Source organism: Stenella coeruleoalba, assembly GCF_951394435.1.
Source record: "Stenella coeruleoalba genome assembly, chromosome: 1".
Taxonomy (NCBI): Eukaryota; Metazoa; Chordata; class Mammalia; order Artiodactyla; family Delphinidae; genus Stenella; species Stenella coeruleoalba.
In genome coordinates this window covers 169,355,488-169,380,781 of record NC_137169.1, presented here as the reverse complement: position 1 = coordinate 169,380,781, position 25,294 = coordinate 169,355,488, and the positions used below count along the sequence as shown (strand labels likewise).

Sequence of the window (25,294 nt, the reverse complement as noted above, 5' to 3'; positions counted from 1 at the left end):
GTTTATGGTTTTCTTTGCTGTGCAAAAGATTTTGAGTTTCATTAGGTCCCATTTGTTTATTTTTGTTTTCATTTCCATTTCTCTAGGAGGTGGGTCAAGAAGGATCTTGCTATGATTTATGTCACAGAGTGTTCTGCCTATGTTTTCCTCTAAGAGCTTTATAATGTCTGGCCTTACATTTAGGTCTTTAAAACATTTTGAGTTTCTTTTTGTGTATGGTGTTAGGGAGTGTTCTAATTTCATTCTTTTACATGTAACTGTCCAGTTTTCCCAGCACCACTTATTGAAGAGACTGCCTTTTCTCCATTGTATATTCCTGCCTCCTTTATCAAAGATAAGGTGACCATATGTGCATGGGTTTGTCTCTGGGCTTTTTATCCTGTTCCATTGATCTATATTTCTGTTTTTGTGTCAGTATCATACTTTCTTGATTACTGTAGCTTTGTAGTATAGTGTGAAGTCAGGGAGCCTGATTCCTCCAGCTCTATTTTTCTTTCTCAAGATTGCTTTGGCGATTTGGGGTCTTATGTGTTTCCATACAAATTGTGAAATTTTTTGTTCTAGTTCTGTGAAAAATGCCATTGGTAGTTTGATATGGATTGCGGTGAATCTGTAGATTGCTTTGGGTAGTATAATCATTTTCACAATGTTGATTCTTCCAATCCAAGAACATGGTATATCTCTCCATCTCTTTGTATCATCTTTAATTTCTTTCATCAGTGTCTTATAGTTTTCTGCATATAGGTCTTTTTTCTCCCTAGGTAGGTTTATTCCTAGGTATTTTATTCTTTTTGTTGCAATGGTAAATGGGTGTGTTTCCTTAACTTCTCTTTCAGATTTTTCATCAGTAGTGTATAGGAATGCAAGAGATTACTGTGCATTAATTTTGTATCCTGCTACTTTACCAAATTCACTGATTAGCTCTAGTAGTTTTCTGGTAGCATCTTTAGGATTCTCTATGTATAATATCATGTCATCTGCAAATGGTGACAGCTTTACTTCTTTTCCAAATTGGATTCCTTTTATTTCTTTTTCTTCTCTGATTTCTGTGGCTAAAAATTCCAAAGCTATGTTGAATAATAGTGGTGACAGTGGGTAACCTTGTCTTGTTCCTGACCTTAGAGGAAATGCTTTCAGTTTTTCACCATTGAGAAAGATGTTGGCTGTGGGTTTGTCATATATGGGCTTTATTATGTTGAGTAAGTTCCCTCTATGTCTACTTTCGGGAGGGTTTTTATCATCAATAGGTGTTGAATTTTGTTGAAAGATTTTTCTGCATCTATTGAGATGATCATATGGTTTTTCTCCTTCAATTTGTTAATATGGTTTGTCAGGTTGATTGATTTGCATATATTGAAGAATTCTTACATTCCTGGGATAAACCCCACTTGATCATGGTGTATGATCCTTTTAATGTGCTATTGGATTTTATTTGCTAGTATTTTGTTTAGGATATTTGCATCTATGTTTATCGGTGATATTGGCCTGAAGTTTTCTTTTTTTGTGACATCTTTGCCTGATTTTGGTATCAGGATGATGGTGGCCTCGTAGAATGAGTTTGGGAGTGTTCCTCCCTCTGCTATCTTTTGGAAGAGTTTCAGAAGGATAGGTGTTAGCTCTTCTCTAAATGTTTGATAGAATTCGCCTGTGAAGCCATCTGGTCCTGGGCTTTTGTTTGTTGGCAGATTTTTAATCACAGTTTCAATTTCAGTGCTTGTGATTGGTCTGTTCATATTTTCTATTTCTGCCTGATTCAGTCTTGGCAGGTTGTGCATTTCTAAGAATTTGCCCATTTCTTCTAGGTTGTCCATTTTATTGGCATAGAGTTGCTTGTAGTAATCTCTCATGATCTTTTGTATTTCTGCAGTGTCAGTTGTTACTTCTCCTTTTTCATTTCTAATTCTATTGATTTGAGTCTTCTCCCTTTTTTTCTTGATGAGTCTGGCTAATGGTTTATCAATTTGGTTTATCTTCTCAAAGAAGCAGCTTTTAGTTTTATTGATCTTTGCTATCATTTCCTTCATTTCTTTTTCATTTATTTCTGATCTGATTTTTATGATTTCTTTCCTTCTGCTAACTTTGGGGCTTTCTAGATCTTCTTTCTCTAATTGCTTTAGGTGCAAGGTTAGGTTGTTTATTCGAGATGTTTCCTGTTTCTTAAGGTAGGATTGTATTGCTATAAACTTCCCTCTTAGAACTGCTTTTGCTGCATCCCATAGATTTTGGGTCGTCATGTCTCCATTGTCATTTGTTTCTAGGTATTATTTTATTTCCTCTTTGATTTCTTCAGTGATCACTTCGTTATTAAGTAGTGTATTGTTTAGCCTCCATGTGTTTGTATATTTTACAGATCTTTTCCTGTAATTGATATCTAGTCTCACAGCGTTGTGGTTGGAAAAGATACTTGATACGATTTCAATTTTCTTAAATTTACCAAGGCTTGACTTGTGACCCAAGGTATGATCTATCCTGGAGAATGTTCCATGAGCAGTTGAGAAAAATGTGTATTCTGTTGTTTTTGGATGGAATGTCCTATAAATATCAATTAAATCCATCTTGTTTAATGTATCATTTAAAGCTTGTGTTTCCTTATTTATTTTCATTTTGGATGATCTGTCCATTGGTGAAAGTGGGGTGTTAAAGCCCCCTACTATGAATGTGTTACTGTCGATTTCCCCTTTTATGGCTGTTAGTATTTGTCTTATGTATTGAGGTGCTCCTATGTTGGGTGCATAAATATTTACAATTGTTATATCTTCTTCTTGGATTGATCCCTTGATCATTATGTAGTGTCCTTCTTTGTCTCTTCTAATAGTCTTTATTTTAAAGTCTATTTTGTCTGATATGAGAATTGGTACCCCAGCTTTCTTTTGGTTTCCATTTGCATGAAATATCTTTTTCCATCCCCTTACTTTGTCTGTATGTGTCTCTAGGTCTGAAGTGGGTCTCTTGTAGACAGCAAATATATGGGTCTTGTTTTTGTATCCATTCAGCCAATCTGTGTCTTTTGGTGGGAGCAATTAGTCCATTTACATTTAAGGTAATTATCGATATGTATGTTTCTATTCCCATTTCTTAATTGTTTTGGGTTCATTGTTGTAGGTCTTTTCCTTCTCTTGTGTTTCTTGCCTAGAGAAGTTTCTTTAGCAGTTGTAAAGCTGGTTTGGTGGTGCTGAACTCTCTCAGCTTTTGCTTGTCTGTAAAGGTTTTAATTTCTCCATCAAATCTGAGTGAGATCCTTGCTGGGTAGAGTAATCTTGGTTGCAGGTTTTTCTCCTTTATCACTTTAAATATGTCCTGCCAGTCCCTTCTGGCTTGCAGAGTTTCTGCTGAAAGATCAGCTGTTAACTTTATGGGGATTCCCTTGTGTATTATTTGTTGTTTATCCCTTGCTGCTTTTAATATGTTTTCTTTGTATTTAATTTTTGACAGTTTGATTAATATGTGTCTTCGTATTTCTCCTTGGATTTATCCTGTATGGGACTCTCTTTGCTTTCTGGACTTGGTTAAATATTTCCTTTCCCATATTAGGGAAGTTTTCAACTATAATCCCATCAAATATTTTCTCAGTCCCTTTCTTTTTCTCTTCTTCTTCTGGAACCCCTATAATTCGAATGTTGGTGCGTTTAATGTTGTCCCAGAGGTCTCTGAGACTGTCTTCAGTTCTTTTCATTCTTTTTTCTTTATTCTGCTCTGCAATAGTTATTTCCACTATTTTCTCTTCCAGGTCACTTATCCGTTCTTCTGCCTCAGTTATTCTGTTATTGATCCCTTCTAGAGTATTTTTAATTTCATTTATTGTGTTGTTCATCGTTGTTTGTTTCATCTTTAGTTCTTCTAGGTCCTTGTTAAATGTTTCTTGCATTTTGACCATTGTATTTCCAAGATTTTGGATCATCTTTACTATCATTATTCTGAATTCTTTTTCAGGTAGACTGCCTATTTTCTCTTCATTTGTTAGGTCTGGTGGGTTTTCATCTTGGTCCTTCATCTGCTGTGTGTTTTTCTGTCTTCTCATTTTGCTTATCTTACTGTTTTTGGGGTCTCCTTTTTGCAGGCTGCACGTTCGTAGTTCCCATTGTTTTTGGTGTCTGTCCCCAGTGGCTAAGGTTGGTTCAGTGCGTTGTGTAGGCTTCCTGGTGGAGGGGACTAGTGCCTGTGTTCTGGTGGATGAGGCTGGATCTTGTCTTTCTGGTGGGCAGGTCCACGTCTGGTGGTGTGTTTTGGGGTGTCTGTGACCTTATTATGATTTTAGGCAGCCTCTCTGCTAATGTGTGGGGTTGTGTTCCTGTCTTGCTAGTTGTTTGGCATAGGTTGTCCAGCACTGTAGCTTGCTGGTTGTTGAGTGAAGCTGGGTGCTGGCGTTGAGATGGAGATCTCTGGGAGATTTTCGCCGTTTGATATTATGTGGAGCTGGGAGGTCTCTTGTGGACCAGTGTCCTGAAGTTGGCCCTCCCACCTCAGAGGCACAGCACTGACTCCTGGCTGTAGCACCAAGAGCCTTTCATCCACACGGCTCAGAATAAAAGGCAGAAAAAGTAGAAAGAAAGAATTATTAGAAGTAGAAAGAAAGAAAGAAAGAAAGGAGGGAGGGAGAGAGGGAGGAAGGAAGGAAGGAGGGAAGGAAGGAAAAAAGAAAGAAGATAAAGTAAAATAAAATAAAGTAAGATAAAATATAATAAAGTTATTAAAAGAAATTATTAAGAAAAAAACAAAAGAAACAAAATAAAAACCGGACGGATAGAACCCTAGGACAAATGTTGGAAGCAAAGCTACACAGACAAAATCTCACACAGAAGCATACACATACACACTCACAAAAAGAGGAAAAGGGGAAAAAACCATAAATCTTGCTCTCAAAGTCCACCTCCTCAATTCGTTTTCTATTCATGTATTCCACAGATGCAGGGTACATCAAGTTGATTGTGGAGCTTTAATCCGCTGCTTCTGAGGCTGCTGGGAGAGATTTCCCTTTCTCTTCTTTGTTCTCACAGCTCCCAGGGGTTCAGCTTTGGATTTGGCCCCGCCTCTGCGTGTAGGTCGCCGGAGGGCGTTTGTTCTTCTCTCAGACAGGACGGGGTTAAAGGAGCCGCTGAGTCGGGCACTCTGGCTCACTCAGGCCGTGGGGGAGGGAGGGGCACGGAGGGCGGGGCGAGCCTGCGGCCTCCGGCGTGACGTTGCAGCAGCGTGAGGCGCGCCGTGCGTTCTCCCGGGAGAGTTGTCCCTGGATCCCGGGACCCTGGCAGTGGCGGGCTGCACAGGCTCCCCAGAAGCGGGGTGTGGCTAGTGACCTGTGCTCGCACACAGGCTTCTTGGTGGCGGCAGCAGCAGCCTTAGCGTCTCATGCCCGTCTCTGGGGTCCGCGCCCGTCTCTGGAGCGCCTTTAAGCAGCACTCTTAATCCCCTCTCCTCGCGCACCAGGAAACAAAGAGGGAAGAAAAAGTCTCTTGCCTCTTCGGCAGGTCCAGACTTTTCCCCGGACTCCCTCCCGGCTAGCCGTGGCGCACTAACCCCCTGCAGGCTGTGTTCACGCCGCCAGTCCTCTCCCGGCGCTCCGACCGAAGCCCGAGCCTCAACTCCAGGCCCCGCCCGCCCTGGCGAGTGAGCAGACAAGCCTCTCGAGCTGGTGAGTGCCGGTCGGCCCTGATCCTCTGTGCGGGAATCTCTCCGCTTTGCCCTCCGCACCCCTGTTACCGTGCTCTCCTCCGCGGCCCCGAAGCTTTCCCCCTCCGCCACCCCGTCTCCGCCCGCGAAAGGGCTTCTAGTGTGTGAAAACCTTTCCTCCTTCACGGCTCCCTCCCAGTGGTGCAGGTACCGTCCCTTTTATTTTGTCTCTGTTTTTTCTTTTGCCCTACCCAGGTACGTGGGGGAGTTTCTTGCCTTTTGGGAGGTCTGAGGTCTTCTGCCAGCGTTCAGTAGGTGTTCTGTAGGAGTTGTTCCACGTGTAGATGTATTTCTGGTGTATCTGTGAGGAGGAAGGTGATCTCCGCATCTTACTCTTCCGCCATCTTCCCGGAAGCCTGCTTCTTTGTTTAATATGGTCCTGTGAGACTCATGAATGCCCAGCTCCATTGGCTATCAGAGCTAGGTGACTGAGGGTCCATCCCTCAGGTGGCAGCTGCAAAAGTTAGGGCACCACATGTGTGGACAACCTCCTTTCAGGGAGAAGCTGGTCACTTGGTTTTATTGTTGAAGCAAGCTGGGGGGAGAAGGTAGTCAGTGCCCACTGAGTCTTTTAGGTTCATGGGAGTATTCCAGTCAGCTCTCAGATGCAGTCTGATTAGAAGCTGTACCCTCAGGCAGCAGCTGGAAAAACATACAGTTAAACCCCTTCCAGGGAGAAGCTGGGAGATGGGCATTTTTGTCTGCTTCCTCTTCACTGCACCTGGGGGGCGGGGAGCTGTGGGAAGTTCTCCCTTATCTGTTTAAAAACTGCATCTTTGTTTGCTCTGTCCCCATGGGACTCGTGAACACAATCTTCACTGGCTCTCAAAGCTGGGTGATTTGGGGCCCACTGCTTGGGTGGCAACCTTAAAGGTAGGAGTTCTAATTGTGTGTCCCAAGCTCTTTGCTCCTCAGGGAGAAGTTGGGATTTGGAAGTTCCAACCTGACTGAGGGAGAAGATTGGATTTGGAAGTTCTGTCCAGATTATAAGGTGCTGTGACAGAGATGGGGTTTATGACGAGAATGTTTCTTGGCCTTTCCCATTCTTTTTTTTTTTAAAAAAATTATTTTATTTATTTATTTTTGGCTGTGTTGGGTCTTTGTTGCTGCGCATGGGCTTTCTCTAGTTGTGGCTTGCTGGTTCTAGAGCGCAGGCTCAGTAGTTGTGGCGCACGGGCTTAGCTGCTCCACAGCATGTGGGATCTTCCCAGACCAGGGCTCGAACCCGTGTCCCCTGCATTGGCAGGCAGATTCTTAACCACTGTGCCACCAGGGAAGTCCCTCCCACTCTTTTTGATGTTGGTATTTTCTCAGCTGCCTGATGTGTAGAAGTTGCCCAACCAGTTTCTGGATTTCTTTCAAAGGGGCTGGATCCATGTATAGCTGTCTATTCTGTGCATCTGTGAGAGAAGAGAAAGTCAGGAGTCTCCTATCTTGTCATCTTGGTGATATAACTCAAATAACTTAATTCCTTTTTAAGATGTCAATCCAGTTGTCTTGTTAACTTTATCAAATAATTTATCATTTAACCACTGAATGTCATGGCTAACTTCATTAGAAATTACAGTCCTCGGGACTTCCCTGGTGGCACAGTGGTTAAGAATCTGCTTGCCAATGCAGGGGACGTGAGTTCCATCCCTGGTCTGGGAAGATCCCACATGCCATGGAGCAGCTAAACCTGTGCTCCACAACTATGGAGCCTGCGCTCTAGAGCCCACGAGCCACAGCTACTGAGCCCATGCACTGCAACTACTGAAGCCCGTGTGCCTAGAGCCCGTGCTTCACAACAAGAGAAGCCCCTGCAGTGAGAAACCCATGCATTGCAATGAAGAGTAACCCCCGCTCACCACAACTAGAGAAAGCCAACGTGCAGCAATGAAGACCCAATGTAGCCAAAAATAAATAAATTAATTTTAAAAAAGCCACTCATTAGAACATAATGGGATATATTCATTAAAATTTAAAAAAATAGAACTTACAGTCCTCTATGTATTTGGGTCTATTTCTGGTGCTATTTACTGTTCTATTTACGTGTTCTTAATCTTGTGCCATTACCCAGTGTTTTAATTATTGTTTTATATTTGGCAGCATTAGTTACGCAATTATTTTTCCTTTGAAGAATTTTCTTTGATATTTTTATGTATTTACTTTTGTTTTTCTAAAAATGTCTTTATTTTTCTCCTAAATAATGATTTAGCTGAATCTACAGTTATACCTCAATGATTATTTTCCTTCAGCATTGTGTAATATATTGTTCCATTGATTCTGATTTCCATTGCTGCTGTCAAAAAGTGTATGATCAATCTAATTACCATTCCCTTGTGAGTAGTCTGTCCTTTCTCTGTGGTTATTTTTAAGAATTTATTTTTGTGTTTGATGTTTTATCATGGTATCTCTAGTTGAGGATTTCTTCTTATTTTTGCTGGAGATTTGTTGAGATCTGAAGATTCAAATCTATCATCAAGTCTGGAAAATAAGCAGATACTGTTATTTTCTCTCTCACATTGTCTGCATGTTTTCCTCTGGAAATCTAATTAGATGTATGCAAAACCTTTTCATTTTATCTTTCATGTCTGTTAATTTCTATCTACTTCTCCTCTGCTCTATTTCCAGATTTCAGGGTGTGACAGGACTTAATCATCCTGTCTTCTCTTTCTAGGTGAATTCATCTATTTTCTGCACTTAATTCCATTTCCATGTGGATGACTCCTAAATTTTATTTTCTGCTCTTTCTTTATTCTTTTGGCTTGTATATTTATTTGCTTATTTGCCATTTCCCTTTGAACATCTTAGATTTAAGCTATTCATCTTCTAGTCTTCACCCACTTCAGATAATGGCTCCTTTCTCACCCAGTTATTCATACTAGAAACCTAGGAGTCATGTTTTTTTACATCTCCCTGAACTGCATATCTGATCAATCAAAATGTTGTACATTTTTTAAAAAAAATTTAATTTTTACTTTTGGCTGCGTTGGGTCTTCGTTGCTGTGCAGGCTTTCTTTAGTTGCGGCAAGTGGGGGCTACTCTTTGTTGTGGTGTGCAGGCTTCCCATTGTCGTGGCTTCTCTTGTTGTGGAGCACAGGCTCTAGGCACACGGGCTTCAGTAGTTGTGGCACGTGGGCTCAGTAGTGTGGCTCGCAGGCTCTAGAGCCTAGGCTTAGTAGTTGTGGAGCATGGGCTTAGGTGATCCACGGCATGTGGGATCTTCCCAGACCAGGGCTTGAACCCGTGTCTGCTGCATTGGCAGGCAGATTCTTAGAAATGTTATACCTTTTAAACTTTTAAAATAGTGTTGAATCTGTCCTCTTCACTTATCTTTTTTGCCACCACTCTCATCCAAACCACCCTCATGTATCATTTAGACTTCTGCAGTAGCTTAACTAGACTCCTTGCATTCACTTATTTCTCCTTGAATCCTTTCTCCACTCAGTCATAGGAATTTCCTTAAGATGTAAATCAAGTCATGCTCCTGCTTAAAATTCTTTAATACCTTAATATTGTACTTAAAATAACAATTAATAATATGTCCTATAAGGATCTACATGATCTGTTCCCCTACTCAACTTCTCTAACATCATTTAATGTCATTTGGCTTTCTTACTATGCTATATAGCCACACTGACTTTCTCTGTCATCTTAAAACATTGTGTCAGTTATCAGTTTCTTGATTCTTAGCTCCAGCTTCACCCTTCATTGTGTGCTCTGCAAAAAAAGGGGAGATAGGCCCTTAAAATATTTCTCCTTTGCCAGCTGGCACAGTGTTACGTTTTACTAGTAGAGGACACAGGAAAGACTTTGCAGGCAGGAAGGATTTTGCTTCCTGGCTCCCCTGTACTTGCTCTCCAGGCAGGCTCTTGTAGTTCTTTCAACTTGTCTAGCACTGTATATCTGCAGCATATGTACCTCCTAAGTGCCCCATATCTACAGGATGGGCACTTTCTCCAGCACCAGGCTTCTGCAGTACTCACAACTTCTTTACTGCCTGGCTCCTGCAGTGCATGGTGACCAGTGACACTAAGAGGCCAACAGTTTCTCTTAGAAACTCCTTTGGACAGTTTTGTAGTGATGTGCCTCTAATGAAACACCTCCCCATGGACATCTCCTGGCACTCTAGAAGATAGATTTCTAGCAAGTTCCATCCGTGTAACACCACAGTGACTTCTCTGCCACTCAATGAGCCACAAACATGCCCATTCTAAAAGATCTGAATCTCAGCTATGAGCAGGGACTCCTCCTTGGGCACTATATCAGCCCTGGGTGGGGGTGGGGGGGCTAAGGGCTGCTCTTTATATCTGCTATTCCTATATTCTTTAAATTTCTCTTTATTTTTACTAGCCGCTGCCTCGTTACTCCAATTCTCAGTAATAGTTAATAATTTTTTTATATTAAACTTTTCCTGTTCAAATCACAGTGAGGTTTTCTATTTCTTGATTGGACCCCTGATTGATACAGAATTGGTACCAGGAGTGGTCTCAGAAGATAAACCGGCAATATAGGATCTTGGGTTTGGCCTGGTCATTTCCTTGGGTTTGAGTGCAAGGCTGATCTTCCTTGACGATGGGAAATGGGATGATAGCAATCTACATCATGCAATGATCTCATCCTTAAGCTGTCATCTGTGGTTGATTGTGATGAAATGCCAACAGAAGCACATGCTTTGGGAGCCCAAGTGGCTGCAGTTGACCATTATGGCAAAAATGACGACTAACAACTGTGGTATGGAATGAATTTTTCTGAGTGCACTTAAGTGACAACAAGGAGGAAATGTCAGGCTCAGATCCAATAACTCTCAGCTCAGGTCATGGTCTGAGAATCAGAGAGTTCCCATGACAGCCCTAAGAGAGACTCTTATTTGTTGTAATTAAAGCCAGATAGTGCTGAAAATCAAACACAAATTTAATTGGGTGGTTTGCTGAATTACAAAGACAGTTGAGTTTGTATCTCACCAAATTACTTGAGTGAAAGTTAGGGCATTAATTAGTAAAGAGAAGGATCCTGAAACATGGAATCTGGTTGGATCCAGATGAAATTGATATTCTTGAAGCCCTAAGTTACTATGAGCCTCACTTGACAGTAGAATTAATTTTGCCTATGTTGGTTTTTATTATTTAAACTTTATATTAAGTATTAAAGTCAGGTAGTATAAATCTCCTAATCAGAATGCATTGAATAGTCTAGGTTCATTGCATTTTCATATTAATTTTAGATTCAGCTTGTTAATAAAAAAAAAAGCCTTCTGGGATTTTAATTGGATGGTGTTGACTATACAGATCGATTTGAGGATAATTGATATCTCAATATTTGTTATGGATTGAATTGTGTCCCTCCAAAATTCATATCTTGAAATCCTAACACTCATAACCTCAGGTTGTGATCTTATTTGGAAAAAGGAAAATTGCAGATTTAATTAGTTAAGATGAGGTGATACTAGAGAAAGGCAGGCCCCTAAATCAATTTGACTGGTGTCCTTATAAAAAGGTAGAAATTTGAACACAGAGACACATATAAAGGAAGAATGCCATGTGAAGAGGGCAGAAATTGGGGTGATGCTTCTAAAAGTCAAGGAATGACAAAGATTGCCAGCAAAGCAGCAGAAGCTAGAGGAGAGGCATGAAACAGATACTTCCTCACAGTCCTAAGAAGGAACTAACCCTGCTGACAGCTTGATTACCAGATCTGTGAGACAATAAATTTTTGTTGTGTAAGTCAACCAGTTTGTTGTACTTTGTGATGGAAGCCCTAGTAAACTAATACAATAACACTGAGTTTTCCAGTCCATGAATATGGTATATCTTTTCAGTTATTTAGGGATTTAAAAATTTCTGTCAGACTGTTTTCTAGTTTTCAGTGTATGGCTCTTGTGCACCTTTGTTAAACATATCCCTGAGTAGTTCATGTTTTTGACGTGATTGTAATGGCATTGATTTTTAAATTTCCTTTTGCATTTGTTTGTTGCTCGTATGTAGAAACAAATTGATTTTTGTGCATTGACCTTGTATTCTGTGACCATGTGAAATTTGTCTTATTGTTTCAAGTACCATTTTTGAAGATTTCTTAGAATTTTTAAATGAACACAATTATGGGTTTTTTTTTTTTTACTTGCTTTATTGCTCTGGCTAGGGACTCCAGTACAAAGTTGAGTATTTGTGGGAGTGGGCAGCCTTGCCTTGTTCCCAATCTTATACAGGAAGCATTCAGTCTTCTACTATGACATAGGATATTAGCTTCAGATTTTCTGAAGATATCCATTATCTCAAGTTAAGAAGTTTCTTCTATTTCTCATTTCCTGATATTTATTTTAAATTATAAATGGATGTTGAATTTTGTCAGATATTTTTATTGCATCTCAATAAGATTACTTGCCTTTTTCTTTTTAGTCTATTAATGTGGTGAATTTCATTGATTCGTCTTTGAATCGTATATCGAGTTAGCAATCCTGGCATGACCTCAACTTTGTCAAATGTACAATATATTTTATATATTGTTAGATTCTTTTTGCTAATATTTTGTTAAGGACTTTTGTATTTCTGTAAATGAGAGATATTGGTCTGCAGTTTTTTTGTCATGTTTGTTTTTGGTGTTATAGCAAGTTTTCACAAAATGAGTTGGGAAGTGTTTCTTCCTTCTTCATTTTCTTTAAGAGTTTGTGTAGGATTGATATTTGTTTCTTAAATGCTTGGTAGAATTCACCAGAGAAACAAACTGGGTCCAAAATTTACTTTGTGTGGAAGGTTTTAATTATTAATTCAATGTATTTTATTTATATAGAACTATTTAGGAGTCTATTTCTTCTGATGTCAGTTTTGGTAATTCTTATTCAAGAAACTTGTGCATTTCATCTAAGTTTTATAATTTGTTGGCATAAAGTTGTTTATAATATTCTATTATTGTCCATTTAATGTGTCCGTGATTTTTAATCATGTTTCCTCCATTTGTATCATTTCTCTTTTTTCAATAAGTCTGGTCAGAGTTTAATAATTTTATTAATCTTTTCATAGAACCAACTTTTGGGTTTATTGATTTCCTGTATTGTTTGCCTGTGCTAGTTTATTGATTTTCATTCTTACCTTTATTTTTTCTTCTTTCTACTTCCTTTGGGTTTAGTGCATTCTTCTTTGGCTAACTTCTTATAGTAGAAAGTTAGATAATTGATTTTAGACTGTTTTTCTTTTCCAATATATGCATGTGCAACTATATGTTTTTCTCTAAACATTGCCTTAGTTACATCTTAGAAATTTGGATGTGTTGCATTATCATTTTCATTTATTCCAAATTATTTTCTAACTTCTTATGTGATTTCTTTTTTGACCCATTGGCATTTAAAGGTACATTTTTTAATTTCCAAATATTTGAATATTTTCCAAATAGCTCTTTGTTATTGATTTATAGCTTGATTTTATTGTGACAAGAGATAAATCCCTTTAAAGTCATCGAGTTTTATGATTCAGCACATGGTCTAACTGAATCAATGGTCAACATACGCTTGAAAAGAATTTGTATTCTGCTGCTCTTAGTAAAGCATTCAGTACATTTAAATTATATGAATTTAGTTAATAGTGTTGTTTAAGTAATCTATATCTTTATTGGTTTTTCTGTCTCTCTGTCAATCAATGAGAGGAGTGTTGAAATCAACTATAGATATGGATTTGTCTTCTCCTTTCAGTTCTGTCAGCTTTTGCTTTAATGAAGCTTGAAACTTGATTGGGTGCATATATATTTAAGATATTTATGTATTCTTAGTGAGTACATAAAAATACATAAGATGGTTATTATTATAAAATGACATTTTTCATCCCAGGCATATTTTTTGTCCAGAGGTATATATATATATATATATTTTGTGTGTGTGTGTGTGTGTGTGTGTGTGTGTGTGTGTGGTATGCGGGCCTCTCACTGTGTGGCCTCTCCTGTTGCGGAGCACAGGCTCTGGACATGCAGGCTCAGCGGCCATGGCTCACGGGCCTAGCCGCTCCACGGCATGTGGGATCCTCCCGGACCGGGGCACGAACCTGTGTCCCCTGCATTGGCAGGTGGACTCTCAACCACTGCGCCACCAGGGAAGCCCCAGAGGTATATTTTGTGTAATATTAATATAGCTACTCCAAGTTATTCTGATAGGTTTATTCTTGGTATGTAGTTTTTTCACTCTTAATTTTTTACCTATTTGTGTCTTTGTATCTAACATATGTTACTTGCAAGCAGCATATACTTGGGTCCTGACTTTTTATTCAGACTGATTTATCTCAGCATTTTATTTGTAATATGTAGGTCATTTATATTTAATGTAATTATTGATATAGTTGTATTTTAATATACCATCTTACTATTTGTTTCCTGTTTGTCAGTTTAGCTCTCTTTTATTTCCTCTTTTCTTACCTCTTTTCAAAAAATTGACTACTTTTGAATATTCCATTTAATCTCCATCATTGGCTTATTAGCTACACCTCTTCATTTTTGTTTTTATGATTGCTTTAAGGGTTGCCCTATGTAATTTAACTTATCACTGTCTACCTTCAAATACTATCTTACCATTTCATGCATAATGTAAGAACATTACAAAATATACTTCTGTTTCATTCTTTCTTTCTTTGTACTATTTTGACATTCATTTTATTTATACATATGTTATAAATCCCACAATTTGTTTTTGTTATGAGCAGTCATTTATGTTGTAATGAAATTAAAATATGAAAAAAGTATTTTATATGTACTCACATACTTATTTTCAGCACTCTGTTCCACCATTCTGAAGTGCTTCCTTTTGTAAACTCTTTATTTCACGTTAATTTCTGATGTTTTTTTTCAATGTATATAGAATTTTAGATTAACAGGTGTTTTTCTTTCTGCATGTTAAAAATGTCATTACATTGTCTTCTAGTTTTCATTGTCTTGTTATGAAGTGTGCAGTCATTTTAATTTTTGTTTCTCAGTTTGTGATGTGTCTTTTTGCATTGACTTCTTTTTTTTTAATTAATTAATTTTATTTTTGGCTGCATAGGGCCTTCATTGCTGTGCACGGGTTTTTCTCTAGTTGTGGTGAGTGGGGGCTATTCTTCGTTGCGGTGTGCATGTTTCTCTTTGCCGTGGCTTCTCTTGTTGAGGAGCATGGGCTCTAGGCATGCGGGCTTCATAGTTGTGGCACACGGGCTCAGTAGTTGTGGGATCCCATGTGGCATGTGGAATCTTCCTGGACCAGGGCTCGAACCCGTGTCCCATGAATTGGCAGGTGGATTCTTAACCACTGCACCACCAGGGAAAGCTTCACTGACTCCTTTATAACATTTTCTCTTTTTCAGTGTCTTTTTTTTTTCTTTTTTTCCCATTTGATTATGTTATACCTTGATGTAATTTTGCTTCTCTTCCTTGGGGTATGTTGAAAATTCTGATCATTATTTCTTCAGATATTTTTGTGCTCTTCCCTGGCACTTTAGTTACACATATGTTACACTACTTGATGTAGTTTCACAGTCACTGAAACTCTGTTTTGTTTTGTTTTTTGTAATTTTTTTTTCTAGGTTTTATTTTGGGTAGTTTATATTTCTCTGTCCTAAAGTTCACTGACTTTATTCTTCACTATCCAATCTACTGACAACTCCACCCAGTGAATTTTCATTTCAGATGTATATTTCAGTGAGAGAAGTTTCATTTCATTTTTTTTCTAATCTTCCATTTATCTCCTTATTATATATATTTCTTTAAGTTCTTGGGCATATTTATAAAAGCTGTTTTATTGTTCCTTTTTACTAATTACATTATCTCTGTCATTTCTGCATCTATTTCTATCAACTTGTTTTCCTCCTGTTATCAATCACAGTTTCTTGCTTGTTAGTATTTCTTGTATTATTGATTGAGTGCTGGACACTGTTTAATCTTATGCTGTTGGAAGTCTGATTTTCATTGTCTCTCTTTAAATAGCATAGGATTCTGGTCTGACAATTAAGTTAACTGAGGATCACCTTGATTTTTTTGGAGTTTATTTTTAAATTTTTAAAGGGCTGGTCTAGAGTAGTTTTTACTCTAAGGCAAATTTAGGTCTCCTACTAGGTGAGACATTTCTAAAATCTATACAAAATCTTGAATGAACTAAATCTTCAACAAGGTCTCTCCATTTTGCTGGCCAGAACTTAAAATTCTTCCAGCAGTGTTTGAAATCTGAAAACTTTCCAAGCAAAACTTTACATTTTCCAAGTTTTTCTTCACCTGGCCTTGTGGATTTTCACCCTATGTATAAGTAGTATATTCTCCAGGAGCAGATTCAAGAGGTCTCCTATGTAGATACCTTTAGCTCTTTTTCTGAATTGTTCCCTCCTCTTTGGTATTCTGCTCTATACATTCTAGCTGCCTCATTGTCCCTGAACGCTTATCTCTAACTCCTCTACGCAGTTTGATTGCTATGATCTCCTTTGGTACCCCTTCCTTGCACTGCAGTCCATAAAATTCCCCCAGGAGGAAATCTGTTTTGTTCTTTTTTATAAACTCAAGATCACACATTTGGCACATGACAGACTGCACATTCAAGCCAAGGGCTGTGAGTGTCCAGAGCCCATGCTCTTTTTCCTAACCACATCACAGGGCAATTCACATTGGTCTTGTAGACTACAGGACTTAGAGGTCATATGAATGAAATGCCTTATAATCTGAATAAAGTGACTGTGCAAATTATTAAGGGCTCACTGGCCAAAGAAGATCAAATACCTGAGTTTACAGACAAGCACTAAGTGAAAAGATAATAATAGGAAGGAATGGGAACATACATAATAGGTGGGATTACCAGATTACCTTTCAATACTGTAGATTCATAGCTTCTTAATAGGCAACATAGAAATATTAAGGTGGCTGGTTGAAAAAAATAATGCTGTAGATATTTGCTTTGTAGATCAAACATGCATCCTGAAGTGCTTCTTCCCAAAGAGTTTAAGACAATGACGCCATTTTGATGGTCACTGACGATATGTAGATTGCATTAGGAATCACTACCGCTACCTCTCTATAGTGTTGTTGTTATTCACTGTTTTAGACTAGCTGGCTCAAATAGTATTAACTGGAATAAGTCAGGCAGCCCTAACTTAAAAATTCTGATAATAGCAAAATGTCTGTGTTCAAGTTTACTTTTGTTGTATTTGTTAAGGATTTGTTGATCAGGTAGAAGCACCCATTCTCTCTGATAATTTCAAATTATGTTTATCTACTCATTAAAGCCATTACTCAAATGACTTCTACTTGAAAATTTCCTTTAGAGCAAACAACCAAGGTATTATTTATTAAAAATATTCTTACATGAAGACTTTTTACTAGATCATACTTGTCTTTCTCCCTTGTCAGACCACGTATTGGTACTTTGCTTTGTTTAGAGTCTTGCAGAAGTGATTTGAACTTGCATTATAACCTAGTTTGTCTCTGAATGCTATCACCTCCCAGACAAAACTCCATTCTTCTGAAGGGGAGACTTGGATTCATAAAGCTTACCATGGATTTTCAGAGTTTTGTTTTATTGGCTGTTTCCGGAAGCATCAGACAGGTAGGAGTCTCTGCATCTCCTGTCTCAGCAGAGGCTGTTCTGTTCCCCATTTCTTCCCTGTCACAATCATCTTATTGAATGTCATGACCATCCAGCAGGACTAACATGCTGTGTGGCTGAATGGGCAAGTTTTTCAGAACTTTGCCGCTGAGAATTTCAAAGAGCTCTGGAAAAGAGAGATTTATCTGACTTTTCAAACTACCTAACCACTAAGATACCAAGTTTGCAGATACCTGAAGATCTAAAGGTATTCTAGTTACCAGAAACATTTGATCAAGATATTGGAAAAGAAAAAATGAGTAGAAAGAGAGGTCAATGAAAACATTAGCATGTCTCTCTTTTAAACTCCAGAGAAATCATTGAGGATCACTTTCTAAATGTAGCTGACTGTGTTCAGGTTCACATGACTTATATATCTGGCTTCTGTAACCTATGTTTTCAGATCATTTTGGTTTCACCTCTGTAAGAAGTGTCAAATTGTGCTGAAATTGAATGTGGAGTTCTTATGGGCTAATACTATTTTAAGCAGTATTGTGTGTGGGATGGTGAACCATATTACCTATAAGGAGAGTGACCAGTTATCTATTTCTGCATAACAAACCATCCCAAAAGTTAATATATTAAAGCAATAATTTCTTATTTCTAATGACTCTCTAGTTTAGCAGGGTGATTCTTCTGCTCCACATGGTCTTATCTGGGAATCACTCACATGCTTGCATCCTCTGGGGCCTGGGCTTCTTTATGGCATGGCTGCTGAGTTCCAAGAGAGCAACAGCAGTGGCTGCCAAACTTAAGCTGGGCCTGCAAATAGCATTACTTCCACTGCATTCTATTGGTTAAAGAAAGTCACAAGGCTAGCCCAGGATTCAAGGGGAGGGGAAATAGTTTCCATCTCTCAATAGGAGAAGCAGCATGGGCATAGACTATGGAAGGGAGACCATCTCTGGAGATTAACGTTCATGCCTCCAGGGAACCGTCCTGGTTTGCTTGGGATCATCCTGGTTTATGTCCATTGTCCTGTGGTAATGAATAGCACTCCCCCTTTACTCTCAAAGTTGTTTTGGTCTGGATGATAAATTATATGGTCACACTATCCATAAGATACCTTTTAGACCTCATATGCTATAACACAAGTTCCACCTGGTAAGGCTGTTTGACCATGGAGTGAATTGTGAGACACAGGTTTCACTCTTGGTTTAATATTTGGCAAGGTTTTCCTCAAATAAGGGTAATGATGGTTTAGCAAGTCAGTCTTTGTATTTCTGGGTCAACTGCTTGCTGTATGGCAATTGTGAAGAGGCTTTGAATCTGTGAGGGCCAGTGAGAGAATATAATGATCATCACTTCTCTATCTCTGTGAAGTGTTTTAGGTTATTTATATCAAAACTTTCCTAGCAGAGAAGAATGGGAACAGCAGAAATCAGATATAACGTATTTTGAGAACGTCTATGTTTTAGCTATGCCTTGCTTAAATCACCTGCAACATAACTAAAAGATAAAGCCTTTTAGGATGTTCCTTGGCCTGAGGCTGTGAGGTAGGCCAAGTGTGTTTTAACACTCTAGTCTCTCCACCTCTGCTTTTGTTGTCTCCTGGGCCCTTTGGCCATGTCCATGTTCACAGACCTCTCATGTCATCCTTTGGCCACCACGGCCTTCAGGACAGAGAACAGCCAAGCAGGGCCCTCTTTCCAGGCTTTTCTTTTTTTTTATTTACATATTTATTTATTTATTTTGGTGGGGAGCTGCATAGGGTCTTCATTGCTGAGCATGGGCTTTCTCTAGTTGCGGCAAGCGGGGCCTACTCTTTGTTGTGGTGCGCTGACTTCTCATTGCGGTGGCTTCTCTTGTTGTGGAGCACGGGCTGTAGGCGCGTGGGCTTCGGTAGTTGTGGCATGCAGGCTCAGTAGCTGTGGTGCATGGGCTTAGCTGCTCTGCAGCAAGTGGGATCTTCCCAGACCAGGGCTTGAACCTGTGTCCCCTGCATTGGCAGGTGGATTCTTAACCACAGCGCCACCAGGGAAGTCCCTTTCCAGGCTTTTGATCTTGCCTCATCCTCTCCAATAAATGGCAACATTTGCTTGTCATGTCCACCATCACAGATTTAGAAATTAGTGAACATGGAAATGGTTATGAATATGTTCTATCTCTTAGGAAAATATTCAAATTTGACAATAGACTTCTGCTAATCTGACCCAATATCCTTCATTATCCTTTAACTCAAGGTGAAATTTCTCAGTGCTGATCAACCTTCTTAAAACTATGTCCTCTCTAGAACCCTGAGGATACTCAAGTCCTCCTCTTATCCCTGAACGTTCTCTGTGTTTCTCTGGGTGCACTCACCCACTCACTCTCTGTGTCTCTGTTTCCCTCTCCTTCACTATAGGCTTCCCCCCTGCACTCTGGTCCTCACTGAAAACCTTTAGTAGGAGGTTGGATCCCCTCAGGGACAGGTCTGGAATTAATCTTGTTGCCCTAATCCAGATAGCTGCTGTTAACCCGGATATTTAACAGCCACTCAGGTTTACATTGTAGAGAAGTACAGTTTATGGCTGGTGCCAGCCTGCACAATGTTGGCAGCTGGTGCATGAGGAGAGAAGTATAGAAACTCAAGTACGTATGCTTGTGACAGGCACTTCTTCAGTCTCTGGAGTTTGTCCTCCATCCCCGTCAGGATCTAGCCTGTCCTGCCTGCTCTTAACACTAAGGAACCTAATGCCAATTATGTATATGAATACAAAAAGCATATATATGAAACAAATTGTCACTGTCTCGAATGGAGAATTCGTAATGAGATTATGACCTTAGAGAGGCCCAGCATGGTCACAGCCTTATGTCAGACCTCTGTGAGCAAAAAGTACGTGTTTATTCTTTCAAGGGACTGAGATTGGGGGGTTGTTTGTTGTTGTAGCAAAAACTGACTACTACCAGAGATTATAAAATGAGAAGTCATACATTAAACAGAAAAAGAAAATATTATGCAAATCAACTAGATTGTGCAAGAAACCGAAATCATGTTGAAATCTTACATTTATTACATGTAATTGTTGAGCTACCAAAGGAACAAAACAAGGAAATAAAAAGAAATGAAAATTTCATTGATTTTATATCTGAAATACAAATTTAATTGAAGAACTGGAGAAAACATCTTTTTCGCCTCCGTGTTTCAATTGGAGCATCTTGTTATTTTTTTATAAAAGTATAGTTGATTTACAATGTTGTGTTAATTTCTGCTGTACAGCAAAGTGATTCAGTTATTCATATACATACATTCTTTTTCATATTCTTTTCCATTATGGTTTATCACAGGACATTGAATATATAGTTCCCTGTGCTATACAGTAGGACCTTGTTGTTTATCCATCCTATATATAATAGTTTGCATCTGCTAACCCCAACCTCCCACTCCATCCCTCCCCCCACCCCGCTTGGTAACCACAAGTCTGTTCTCTATGTCTGTGAGTATGTTTCTGTTTAGTAGGTAGGTTCATTTGTGTCATATTTTAAATTCACATATAAGTGATAACATATGATATTTATCGTTATCTTTCTGACTTACTTCACTTAGTATGATAATCCCTAGTTCCATCCATGTTGCTGCAGATGGCATTATTTCACTCTTTTTTATGGCTGAGTAGTATTCCATTGTACCATATCTTTTTTATCCATTCATCTGTTGATGGACATTTCGGTTGTTTCCATGTCTTGGCTACTGTAAATAGTGCTGCTATGAACATAGGGGTGCATGTATCTTTTTGAATTAGTTTTGTCTGGGTATATGCCCAGGAGTGAGATTGCTGGGTCATATGGTAATTCTATTTTTAGTTTTCTGAGAACCCTTCATACTGTTTTCCATAGTGGCTGCTGCACCAACTTACATTCCCACCAAATTGTAGGAGGGTTTGCTTTTAGAGAAAACGTCTTTTAATGTTAGGTACTAATTTAAAAGGTTGTCAAGGGGAAGCCCATTATAATGGAACTAACATGGTTTTCTAGAAAAAGGTATACAAGCCAGTATTCCTGATAATCCAAATGCATTCTGTCCTGTTGCTTACATTTTGTTACTAGGAGACATGACCTCAGCTGATGACAATGACATTCTTTGGAACACTTCTGAGATTATGTACTATTTTTTTTTTTTTTGCCGTACGCGGGCCTCTCACTGTTGTGGCCTCTCCCGTTGCGGAGCACAGGTTCCGGACGCGCAGGCTCAGCGGCCATGGCTCATGGGCGCAGCCGCTCCGCGGCATGTGGGATCTTCCCGGACCGGGGCACGAACCCGTGTCCCCTGCATCGGCAGGTGGACTCTCAACCACTGCGCCAGCAGGGAAGCCCGAGATTACGTACTATTACATTTTCTAGATCCGTCTGAAGATGAAACATCTTGGTAGAAAATATAAAATTTTGCCTGAGATCTACTCTTAGACTCACAATGGGAATGCTAACCAAATGCTGTTAAAGTAATTAGATTTATTTTAGACAGGATATGAGATTCACTAGAAGAATTGAACAAAACAATAGAAAATCCTCAAATGAAAAGCAAATTGTAGACTTTGGTAGGAATGAAATTAATTTTGAATTTTTAGTATGTATGGTTATTTGGTATAAGTTATAAATTGCTGTTAACTGTCATAAAAGTTTACAAAACACTCAAATAGATACATTTGGCTATTTCATTTTTAAATGACTAAAAATATACTTTAAATTATGGAGGAAGTAATTTTTCTTTATTGAAACTACATGGGATATATGCAACAAAAGTGACATTTCAACTTAAAAATAGGGGAAAAAGAACAAGGAAAGGAAAACCTTTGCAGGACTATGGAAAAGAAGAAACAAGATATAGTTTCAATTGAAAAATGACTTGCATAAATTGAGCAATATATCAAAATGTTTTTTTCTTTAAATTTCCAAACATGGAAAATTTGAAAAAACCTAAGAAACAATGTATCACTTCAGATACTACTCTATGGAATGATGAAAATTGCAATATGAGTGATAACAATTTATATGATAAACTTAAGGTATTTCATAATATGTTCTGCAATGAAGATAATTCTCATATATGACTCCATTATAATGTTTACATGTAATATGTAAAAATTCATAGTGCATTTCTGAATCTAAGTATCACTTCAAGCATTTTTTACTGACAATTCCACTTACTACTGCAAAGTTTTTCCAAATTGAAATTAATTTAAAAAATGATTTAAGAATAACAATGGCTTAAGAAAAGTTATCTAATTTGGTATTACTAAAAATAGAACATAAATTATGTGAAAATATTGATTTAGCAATTAATTTGTGATTTTGCTGAAATGATGGTAAGAAAAATAAATTTTATGAAGGAATATAAATAATGTATGCAATATATATCTTTATTACTAACCCAAATATTTCTGGCTCCTCGATCTAGACATGCTCAATAGTAATTTGGTATTTGATATTTAAACTAGTTTTGTGTGTGTGTGTATAAATTTTAACTTTACACACGCCTTTCAATGTTGTTGTTATGAAGAAATGTTTGTCAAGGTAGGAGGCTAGAACATATTGCATTTAAGTTTGTTAGCTTGACTTATAACGTTTCAATATTTAGATTTATGGTAAGTGGGCCTTCACTTGTCCCAGACCTTGCAGGTAATAGAGGTGCCCTTGGTCAGAAGGACCATTTTTGAGAGTACTTTGCCTCTTACCAGCTGTGTCATCTCGAGCAAATCACTAAACTTCCCTAAAACTCATTTTCCCCATATGTAGGTTTATGATATCTTACCCACTTGTCTCTTAGGGTTGTTTTGAAAATCACCTGAGGTGATGATAATGATGACGATGATGATGATGGTAGTGATGATGATGATGATGATAGCAGCAGCAACAACAACAAATACCTTTTATGCCGACTGTGTGCTATTTATTACCTCTTTAAGCATTGCAATGACCCTATGAGGTAGTACTATTATTGTCCCCACTTTATAGATGAGGGAATTGAGGCATAGAAAGGTTAGTAACTTGCCCAAGGCCACACAGCTAGTAAATGGTGGCGATGTGATTTGAACCAAGGCAGTCTGACTTGTATTTTGTAAACCACAAAGTACATATCAGGTACATTGCCATGTTTATCCATAGTTTGTGAAGGTTTTAACTTTTGGATAGTTGTTATAACATATGCCGCATCTGCATTGTTAGTTTGATGGTAGAATTCTTGCCTTCCAACTCCTTATATAAGAGTTAGGGCTTTGTGAATTTATGTCTTGCTGGAGTTCATGGTGTAAATAGAAAATTGATCTTGAAAACTTCAGTTATCATTATTGCTTTGTAAAAACTATTCAGAGGTTTGACTGGAGATGAATCTGATCTATGTGTTAGAACAAATATCATAGGTCATGTAGTTCAATGCAAAAATTTCTTCTGACATATTCTTGGTACTTCAAGTGATCTCAAGGTCTACTAATTTGATTTGGTTTGTGGAAGAAATAGAAAAATATTATGAGATGAACCAATGACAAATCAGATAAATACCAATTGCAAATCAGAAGAATAGCTCAAAAATTGTGGGGGATAGAGATCTGTAGTCCTTAAAACCCCGAAATTTACAGAATACAGTGCATATTTTTTCAAATAAAATGCAGTAATGAATAACTAAAACATTTAAGCTCCCCTCAGACCCTCAATGATTTCAGAAAAAGACACGTAATTTATAAAGTTACTTTAAAAGTCTGTCCTGGCAACTCTACATTATATTGTTAAGAGTAGTGAGCCGAAATATAAATTCATCTTAATCTGAAAACTTCTTTATTTTCCGTATTATTTCTGCTTATGGAAGGAAGAGAAACAAACTTCATACACATATGGATGCTGGTGGTCATTTGGGTTCACTCACTAGAAAGAGAAAGTGATTAATGTGTACTACTCAGTTATTAACGGTTCTTGGCAGATTGGAAAAGTACTAAATGGCATGGACCCTTGTGGTATCTTGTGTGTAACTGAATCTGCTAATCATATCTATATATTGACCATTGGATGTGTAAGTAAAAAGATGGGCACAAGCTTTGAGGTAAATTAACCAGAATTTAGGCACTCAAATAAAATTTCCCCCAAGTAAATATGGTAGGATACCACACCCTTGTTCCTTACTTAACTTTATTTAAATGATATTTCTTCTGGAGATATTATTCTGGAATTCTTCTGATATTTGGAGCCAGGTGTGGGGGGTTTATTTCTGCTGGTGTTTGAGAAGCTTAGGAAAATTGGTTCTATTTCAGAAACACTCCCTCTTTTGACCCCAGTTGTTTTGAACAATGACATCATCGTTGCGGGGTAAAGGTCTAGCTTCCCAACATGACTGCAGGAGCCACTGGGCTATGTCAGTGCTGGAGCACTCATTAAGGGGAATGGAGAACATTCCTTCACAGCAGCATCCGTGGACTGGGCTCTGATGGGAGGGTAATGGGTGTTGCATGAAAAAAGGGTTTATGTTCTAATGAATTTGGAGAACAGTGCTTGAGAAGGTCAAATGTGTACATTCCCCTATGCCGCAGGACTTATCAGAACATTTAGTATGTTAATGGATGCTGTGATCTCGGCAGGGGATTTTTCAAGATGTGTAACTGATGAATTTTCTATGGAACACACTTTGAGGAATGATGCTTTGCAGTAACACTTCATATTTCATAGTCTATCCCCCCAAACCAAGCTGGTTGCTTGAAAAAATAGGGAGTGTAAATATTAAGGCAGCACCTGTATGAGAAAGGGGTGGAATAGAAATCACTGACCCTACTGTCTGTCCCTTCCCTTCTCAAATGCAGGAGCACGAATGGCTCCTCTCTCTCCATCACTTTCTTTTTCCCTCCAAGAACAAGAAGCAGAGGACTTGGGACAAACAAAACTGCTTGTGCAAAGAATCAGGCAGAGTGGCTCCGAGTTGCTCTAAGGCTCTCGCTTGAATTAAAGGCGAGGCCACATAAGAGGAAATGAAAGGGTCTGCTCAGAGATCAAATGAAGCATTTGTATAGAACCTTATTCAAAATGGATACAAATGCATCAATTCCTCAGAATTATAGGTGAATCAAAGGAAAATTACATCCAAGGAGATAAAGCAGCAGCCAGCAGTCTAACCAT

General features: G+C 38.5%; 1 long non-coding RNA gene across 1 annotated transcript in view; it reads left to right on the top strand.

Annotated features, from left to right (window-relative positions):
- The first annotated feature begins 5,216 nt into the window (after window positions 1-5,216).
- LOC307191208 overlaps window positions 5,217-25,294 on the top strand; it is an 80,953-nt gene continuing 60,875 nt past the window's right edge. The window contains exon 1 of the long non-coding RNA XR_013829638.1: window positions 5,217-5,626. This is a non-coding gene — a long non-coding RNA (uncharacterized lncRNA). The remainder of the gene's footprint in view (window positions 5,627-25,294) is intronic.